The sequence below is a fragment of the Dendrobates tinctorius genome, unplaced genomic scaffold (assembly GCF_039654945.1).
Source record: "Dendrobates tinctorius isolate UK_male_01 unplaced genomic scaffold, ASM3965494v1 ptg000014l, whole genome shotgun sequence".
In the NCBI taxonomy this organism is placed as follows: domain Eukaryota; kingdom Metazoa; phylum Chordata; class Amphibia; order Anura; family Dendrobatidae; genus Dendrobates; species Dendrobates tinctorius.
In genome coordinates, this window is record NW_027361682.1 from 21,947,580 (window position 1) to 21,957,500 (window position 9,921).

Here is a 9,921-nt window from a genome sequence, read left to right on the forward strand (position 1 = left end):
GCAGTGTGCACTAGTTTCTTCCATATTTCAGATGAGACTTGCCCATTTAAGTCTACAACTAAAATCGAATCCCATACAGATATGGATACATTTCAATTCTTGGCATAGGAAACTGTATTTGGTCTTGTAATTTTTACTCACAGTATTATTATGACATTGATGTATTATTGTATATGGATGAAATACAGATGAAAAATTGTCAGTTTCTTTCTGGCTGAAAATTAGAAAAAAAAATTACGATTACGTGAACTCAGCCTAAGGCCTCATCCAGACGTCCATTTTTGGCATACAAGTGCTACCTGTGTTCTTCACGGATAGCACTCTTACTTGTGATAGTCTATGGATATCCTTAGGGTGCTTTCACATTGCGTTTTGTCACAAGCTAGTGTTCCCATCAGGGCTTACGTCCAAAATCCCTCCATCTGAGTGTCTGCCTCCTGTAGGCGTATACTCCCAAAAAAGTGCACGGCATAGCCAACATTCAGTCTGTCGTCACCGTCTATTGACTCCATTGGAACATGCGTTCGGACCCAGTTTTGGCGGGGGATTTTGGGCGTATTCCCTGAAGGGGGGGACATAACGCAATGTGAAAGCACCCCTAAGGCTATGTGCACAAGGAGACTTTTTGCTGAATTTTCAGAGTTGATACTAAGTGGAAATGCAACGTTGCTGCTGCTCCAATACCTCCAATTCCAGTTTTATAAATGTATCAAGCGGGAGTTTCCCTTTATGATACCCATATAGCAAATTATGAAGCAACATTTTACCATCAGTGATTTTTCATATGGCCATAAAGAAAAATGAAAGAAAATTGCAAAACTTTTCCTGCCCATTACAGCACATGTCATTTTCAATAGGTTTGTATGGGCAATTTTGATCTATGACTCCAAGAAAAAATGCACATCTCTTTGACTTTTTTGCTGACACACAGTTTGCAAAAAGATACTGAAATGTGAGCAGCCTCATGGACTACAATAGATACCTGTTCTATCTGTGAAAAGCACAAATAAAATACGTATGTGAAAAATGGGCAAAACAATGAGACCTTACCCTGCGTAGGTTAATGGACAGCCCTCAGCTGTGGGCAGCAGAAGAAGAAGTGTGATGGACATGTCTATACAGCTCTGCTGCCCAGGTGCAAGGCATTAGGTTAGTAGCTGTGGGGTATAGTTTAGTCTAGGAGACATCGCCTCTCCAGGAAAGCGGGGTCATATAAGGTAAGGCCTGTGTCTACTAGAAAATCTGCTAGATTCCATCTGCTGTATGTAAAGAGGTTTTGTTGGAAATATCGTAACGCGTCACAAATCTATTTAGAAGAGAATTCCCTGATACTGGCGGGATCCTGTAATAGGAGACACCGGGGGAACAAGTCCATTCATGACATTTCTTCTCTCCTGAATATTTCCCCATCACCTGTGAGTGGAAGGAGAAGTGGAAGGAACCGAAGAATCTCAGCCACGAAGTGGAGACCATGTAACATTACATTGTCACAAAGTGCTGAGGAGCAAAGGGCAGAAAGTCACTAATACTCTGCTCAGGCGTGCAATGATTACGGTCGCAAAGGGTGTGAGAGGAGGACTCGCTGGTGCCACCAACAATTTCATTTGGAAGTGTGTCCTTAGATGTGCCCAGAATGGGGGACATAATTCCACAGAAGGCCCAGGACAGAGGACATTATTACATGACGGAGGACATTATACCAGGAAGGGGCCCAGGATGGTAGATATTGTTATAGGATGGCGCCAGGACAGCAGATATTATCACATGGGGGTGAATACATATGTCCTTTTAGGATCTAGAATGCTACAAGTGCTCATACATTTGACCAACATACAGTGGGGGGGGCCCAGGTCCAAGTTTTTCACCAGTGTACATCAAAAACGCAACTGGTTTTGCTAGTATTCGCAACAACACAAACACTTTACCCACTGCTGGGAAATCCATAGGAGGGATTACCATGGTCCGTATTTTTAAGTGAGTAGGGTCTGGGTTCTTTATTAATTTTAGCAGTCTGATGTGGAGTTTAATTCATATTAGGGATTAATTATAGGGTCTGAATAAGTTTAGAGGTCTGGTGTCTTTAAAGGGAACCAGTCAGTAGAATCAACTTTCCCAACTCGTCCATAAGTACATGTAGATTATAGGAAGCTGAATTAAATGATACTCTGATACCTGGGATCCTAAGTCTTATCCCAGAGAAATCCACATTTTTCTTAATATGCAAATGAGCTGTTAAGATCTCTGGGCCGGACATAGAGCTCCCTGAGAATCTGCCTCCAGAGGTTATTTTAAATGAAAGGGGGAGTCACCAGTGTGAGACATGTAGATTGAAAGAGCAGACAGCCATTACAGGTGTCAGTCTGGTGAAGCCTCCTTTAATTTGAAATAAACTCTGGAGGCAGATTCTCGGGGAGATCTATGTCCGGCCCATAGACGTTAACAGTTCATTTGTATATTAAGAAAAACATGTATTTCTCTGGAATAAGATCTCAGATCTCAGATATCAAGGTATCATTTTATTCAGTTTCCTATGACCTGCAAGTCCATACAGATGGCTTAGGCTGTGTGCACACGCTGCGGATTCCACTGCGTTTCCGCAGCGGTTTTGGCCGCTGCGGACACGCAGCAGTTTTAGCTGCGGTGTACAGTACCATTCATTTGAATGGAAAAAAAAAAACGCTGTGCCGACGCTGCGGAAAAAACCGCGCGGATTTGCTGCGGTTTTGAATCCGCAGAAAGAATTGCATGTCAATTCTTTCTGCGGAAACCGCTGCGGGTTCCTATCTCCACCATTGTGGAGATAGTGAATCCGCAGGACCAAACCGCAGGCAAAACCGCAGATAATCCGCAGGTCTTTGGACCTGCGGATTATCTGCGGTTTTTGCAAAATCCGTGCGGATTAATCCGCAGCGGATTCCGCAGCGTGTGCACACAGCCTTAGGCCTCTTTCACACATCAGTTTTTCGCCGTCAGGCGCGATCCGGCTTTTTTTTGTAAAACCGGATCCGGCGAAATGCAATGCCGGATCCAGATTTTCCCCATTGACTTGCATTAGCGCCGGATCGTGCCGGATGGCATTGCGTTTCATCCGGCTACTTGTCTCATTCCGGCGTCTGGAAAAAACGTCTACTGTAACGTTTTTTATCTCCGGCGAAAATGCCGGAAGCGCCGGATCCGACGCTTCTGGCTTTTTGCCACAATAAAAGTCTATGGGCGCCGGAATGCGCCGGATCCAGAAAAAGACGGATCCAGCCACCGGATCCGTTTTTTTAAGTCTGCGCATGCTCAGATCCAATTGGCCTGCCCCCAGGAAACAGATATAACCTGCTAGACGGATCCGGCAGAAAAACGGATCCGTTTCTACAGTTCTCCAAAATTTATGCCGGATCCGTTTTTTCTAAAAATAGCCGGATCCTGCCTGACGGCAAAAAACTGATGCGTGAAAGTAGCCTTAGGAGAGTTGATCCTACTGACAGATTCGATTTATTGGTAATTGTCAATTGTTTTTAATTTAATAAATCAAAAGGACACATAAAAATAAGAAACTTTGTAATATGTCTTATCAGAGAAATCTACTTCTTTTCCTTACTGGACTGATTCTCAAAATTCTCTATTCATGGTAAAATACGTCTTCAGCGAATACAGACTTAGAGTAGAATTCCTGTGTCGGCCTCCAGTTCCTCCTTCATGTACAGAACTTTATAAGCACCAACTGCCATCTCCTACCTCAGTAATGGGAAAATCTGTCTTCACTCAATAGAGGTCACCCATGAATTAAGGTTGAAAAAAGCAGATTTCCCTGATAAAATTTATGACAAAGTTTCTTACTTTCATGTCTACTATTGATTTATGAGAAAAAAATTAAAATGATGGTTACACTTTAATGATTTTAAAGGGTCTTGGCTCTGAATGATTCTTTATGTCTGGTGTCTGAAGGGGTTTAAGGTTCTGGTCTGGGGTCTGAATTAGTTATAAAGGGGCTGTGCTAGGGGGTCTGAGAAATAATCAATCTTGATTTGTGAAACGTTAACAAGTCAGCGAGGAACTTTACCTGATCGGATATCCAGGTGAGTGACCTTTTACTAAAACTAGTTGAATAACTTTACCATGGAATATTAGAAGACTGACTAATTAAAGAAAACAGCAGTATTGTACACAAAAGGTTAACATTTGGTCTAGAGATGACTCCACATTCAGACGTCATTTTCTTCCAGTTCATTTCTTGAGGATCTTGCGGACTTGATCATAAACAAAGAAGGACACTTTGATTGTCCCTACAGCGAAAATAATGCATGAATGTGTGCAGTAACATGTTTGCTAATGTGGAAGGTGAGATTGGAAGGCTGGAAGGAGAAAACGGCACCTGCTCCGGTTTTAACTCTTTGATGACTTGATTTGAACAGTCGGTGCACCAGACATGTTCAGGATATATCCACCACAAGGGCTTTGCACTTAAGTTTCCCCAGTTCAGCAAAAAAATTCTTAACCCAGTGCAGAAATTGAGACTATCCAATAAAATGCTTCTACATTACATGGCCATGGCCAACAGTATGTGTACATGTAACGAGGGCCTCTGAATCTTTGTTCTTTGAAAGAGAGCTTTTATTAGGAGCAAGTTCTTGCAGCACCATTACAGTCCATCCATTTCCATAAAGCGTTATCATTCCATCTTCTAAACAGTTTCTGATCTGATCCTGATACTTCCTGTCCTGCACCTTCTCTGAACCCAAGGCCTGCAGAATCCTCCCTCTGGCCGTCATTGAACCCTCCTTGTTTATATTGCTCATTCTAGCAAGGTACCAGACTGCTGCTCGCAGTCCCAACTGGACCGTAGGTCCCAGTCAATTCCAGACGGTGTCTCCAGATGCTGCCCTGAGGTTCGCTTCCTGGCCTCTCCCTGAGAGTGCTCCCCACAAGTTCAGCTTCCAACTTTCCTTTTCACCAGATCAGCACACTGACTGCTTCGTCCCGCTTGTTCCAAGCTATTGATGCCACTCCACTCCAGTTCTGCTCTGAGTCAACTCCCTCTACACACAGACTAACTTTTCCTAGAACAATTCTGTCGCCACTGGGCAACTCCTCCCACCAATAATCCCATTGGTACAGCTACTTAACTGTTTCTATCCTGGCTAAAACCAGCTAACTATGGCTATCTTATCTAGTACCTAATCCCCCTATACTGCACATACAGTTGTGGCCAAAAGTATTGACACCCCTGCAATTCTGTCACATAATACTCAGTTTCTTCCTGAAAATTATTGCAAACACAAATTCTTTGGTATTATTATCTTCATTTAATTTGTCTTAAATGAAAAAACACAAAAACAATTGTACTAAAGCCAAATTGGATATAATTCCACACCAAACATAAAAAAGAGGGTGGACAAAAGTATTGGCACTGTTCGAAAAATCGTGATGCTTCTCTAATTTGTGTAATTAACAGCACCTGTAACTTACCTGTGGCACCAAACAGGTGTTGGCAATAACTAAATCACACTTGCAGCCAGTTGACATGGATTAAAGTTGACTCAACCTCTGTCCTGTGTCCTTGTGTGTACCACATTGAGCATGGAGAAAAGAAAGAAGACCAAAGAACTGTCAGAGGACTTGAGAAACCAAATTGTGAGGAAGCATGAGCAATCTCAAGGCTACAAGTCCATCTCCAAAGACCTGAATGTTCCTGTGTCTACCGTGCGCAGTGTCATCAAGAAGTTTAAAGCCCATGGCACTGTGGTTAACTTCCCAAGATGTGGACGGAAAAGAAAAATTGACAAGAGATTTCAAAGGAAGATTATGCGGATGTTGGATAAAGAACCTCGACTAACATCCAAACAAGTTCAAGCAGCCCTGCAGTCCGAGGGTACAACAGTGTCAACCTGTACTATCCGTCGGCGTCTGAATGAAAAGGGACTGTATAGTAGGAGACCCAGGAAGACCCCACTTCTTACCCCGAGACATAAAAAAGCCAGGCTGGAATTTTCCAAAACTTACCTGAAAAAGCCTAAAACGTTTTGGAAGAATGTTCTCTGGTCAGATGAGACAAAAGTAGAGCTTTTTGGGCAAAGGCATCAATATGGAGTTTACAGGAGAAAAAAAGGGGCATTCAAAGAAAAGAACACGGTCCCTACAGTCAAACATGGCGGAGGTTCCCTGATGTTTTCAGGTTGCTTGGTGCCTCTGGCACTGGACTGCTTGACTGTGTGCATGGCATTATGAAGTCTGAAGACTACCAACAAATTTTGCAGCATAATGTAGGGCCCAGTGTGAGAAAGCTAGGTCTCCCTCAGAGGTCATGGGTCTTCCAGCAGGACAATGACCCAAAATACACTTCAAAAAGCACTAGAAAATGGTTTGAGAGAAAGCACTGGAGACTTCTAAGGTGGCCAGCAATGAGTCCAGACCTGAATCCCATAGAACACCTGTGGAGAGATCTAAAAATGGCAGTTTGGAGAAGGCACTCTTCAAATATCAGGGACCTGGAGCAGTTTGCCAAAGAAGAATGGTCTAAAATTCCAGCAGAGCATTGTAAGAAACTCATTGATGGTTACCGGAAGCGGTTGGTCGCAGTTATTTTGGCTAAAGGTTGTGCAACCAAGCATTAGGCTGAGGGTGCCAATACTTTTGTCTGGCCCATTTTTGGAGTTTTGTGTGAAATGATCAATGTTTTGCTTTTTGCTTCATTCTCTTTTGTGTTTTTTCATTTAAGACAAATTAAATGAAGATAATAATACCAAAGAATTTGTGTTTGCAATCATTTTCAGGAAGAAACTGAGTATTATCTGACAGAATTGCAGGGCTGTCAATACTTTGGCCACAACTGTATATAGCAACCCCTTTACATACATACGAATGTCAACTCTGTTGGTGGTGGTGTACCATCTCATTCAAAAACCAACAACATCATTTTAGACTTGATCGGCCCATTGCTGCTGCGACAACTTCGACTCTTCTACTAGACTTTGGGAGGGGGCTGCAAGCAGAGGTGATTCTAGGTTTTCTGGCACCTGGGGCAAAAATTCAGTTTGGCACCCCTCCCAAGTAAATATGCGATTTGAACACTTAGTCACGTGCCGACGAGCTCCTCTCCCTTATGCTTTCAATGTTCAGTGGAAAACTGAGAGAAGTCGCGAGAGAAGCTCGTTGTCACAGGACGATAAATATAAAAGTCGCACATGAGTGAAGTGTCAATGTGATGACTACTGGAACCTGTAGAGCTGAATCCTGACATTGCAGCTTCTGAATTCTCACAACGCATGCACTGCACACTTTTAGGATTCTATCTTGCCGGTGGCAAGAGTGGACAGTCATTTCAGCACAAGCATGCGATTTGTATACTTCTGGCAACATTCCGACTAGATGTGTCTGACCTTGCTCAATTCATTTTCTTTGAGTGAGGTCACATATGTCTAGCTAGCGTGTGACTGGTTGTATGTAATTCGCCGGCATGAGAGAATCCTAACAGAGTGCAGTGAGCACTGTGAGAATTCAGAAGTCTGCAGTCACGTAAAATACCTGCAGACTCATCACAGACCTAGACAACCCCTTTAATGTTCCTAACATAAATAAAACATGAGAATTAGTCAGTATCACAAATAACATTTATATCCAGGTACCTTGTAGATGACGTAGTCTTTGGAGTTGTTCTGCTTCTTGTCTTCATCTTGTCCAGACCCCATGATGAGTTTACTCATCCACAGCTCATCTATTCAGACTTTCATCTTCTCTGGTCTTCCACAGCAAATCTCCACATGATACCCTTAAAGATAGCAGTATTATTATAATGCTCCTGAATAAAAATATCTGCCCTATGCTTAGCCCCTGAATAAATAATTGCCCCTCACTATATTGTCTGCACAAAATATGACCCCACACTGTCACTCTTATGGTACAAGCTCTTCACACTGACCTCTCCTTTCCATACTGGCCCCCTCTTCGCACTGTCCTCTCACACTTTGTCCTCCCTATAGGCCCAAGTCTCTATACTGTACCCTCTCATTACACTCTCCCTCCTTGGTGTACTATCCCCTCCTGGCTGTACCCTTACACTGTCCCCCCATGCTACACCCCCCCACACTACTTAGTCTCTATTCTGTGCCCACCCACTTTCTCCCCCCTTACTGTCTCCTCACACTATTCCTGCCTCCTCTCATAGCCCCCTGTTCACCATACTGTGTCCTCATATATTTACCCCTTCACTCTCTATACTGCCTACTCACATATACTCCTGACTCCGCATACTGTGTTTGCACTAATCCCATCACCCTCACTCCCCATGCTGTGTCCATATACATTTTCCCATTGATACTCATACTGTGTCTGCATACATTCCCCCGTTCGCTCCCCATAAAGTATGCACCCATCCCCCCACTCGCCATACTGTGTCTGCACCCATTCCCCATACTGTTTTCTCATCCATGCCCCCATTCCCCTGTACTGTTTCCTCATATATACTCTGCATCTCCCCCTTTGCTCCTCATTTTATGTCCTCAAATCTCCCCACACACAGAAAAATCCCACATCCCCACTACAAATCTCCACACACACATTAAATTCCCCCATCCCCACTCTAAATCTTCCCACACACACATTAAATCTCCCCATTCCCACTCCAAAATCTCCCCCCACACACATTAAATCCCCCATCCCCACTCCATATCTCCTCAAACATACATTAAATCCCCCCATCACCACTCCAAATCTCCCCACACACATTAAATCCCCCTCCATGCAGTTAATCTTCGATGTCTTCTGCTCCACTAGAGCATTTACCACCAATGTGCGCCTCTGCAGGGCAGCAAGTGACGTCAGCAGCGTGATCACATGATCTGCTCACACTGCTGGCGTCGCTCTGACCCGGTGGTCAGAGCTTCAATTGAACTCGCATCTATAAGACACAAGTACAATTGATCTCTGGAAGCCGGCGCGCCACAGCCTCTTTGTGCCAGCTGTCCTCTGTACCAGCTATCAAGCTAACAGCTGACTCCCAGTCTGGGGGGCGGCAGAATGCAGCAGCTGGGGGAGACACTGTGAACCGCCGCATTTGGCGGCCCAACTGCGTACCCTTGCCGGCTTCGCCCGGGGCACATGTCACGGGTGCCCACCCTAGATACGCCGCTGGCTGCAAGGACTTGAGACTCTTCGGAGGAGGACTATTAGGGAAAATTCTCATGGCCATATAACTTGAACGAGGATCATTACACAATGCTCGGAATGGCCATTGACTCTTCTGACCTGAGCGTGACATCATGTAGTTCACACTCTGATTTGGAGAGATATGACGGTCAGTGCAAGCATTGCATTGCGATCCTCGTCCGAGTTATACAGCAATGACTTTTGGATATGGGACGGATCCCCACTCCATCTTAAAACCACCATAACTACAGTAAACCTAGACACTGGAATAAATACATAAAGCACATTATTTTGGTTGTCAAAATAGCCACAGCTTTATTTAAATCACAGGATTAAAACAATCACAGTAGGAGTCTGGTGAAGTGTTAGTACATTGGGATTCACAAGTACTGTGATATCCCAGCTGTCTGACATACAGCACCTGGACAGGCAGCCATAACGGGGCGGCACGCACTGGCTTACCATTCAAGCATAGCCAGTAAACTTTCAGGGCACCAATGACCCTATTATCCTCACTCCTGTGCTTAACCAGTGTGCCCGCCCCTGACTGATGTTACCATTACACCGTCCTTGAGGCTGGCCACCAAAGCCAAGCCTGTTCACCACTATGAGGTTTTACATCATCTATTAGTTAAAATGAGTCCAAATGAACTTTTCTCCAACTTCCACCTGAATCCTAGCCTCCACCAAATACGCTATTTGACACCTTAAATGAACTCGACCACCATCAACCATGCCTAATAAAGCCATCAACCAGTTCTACATGCTATGGAAACAGCGTCGGACTGG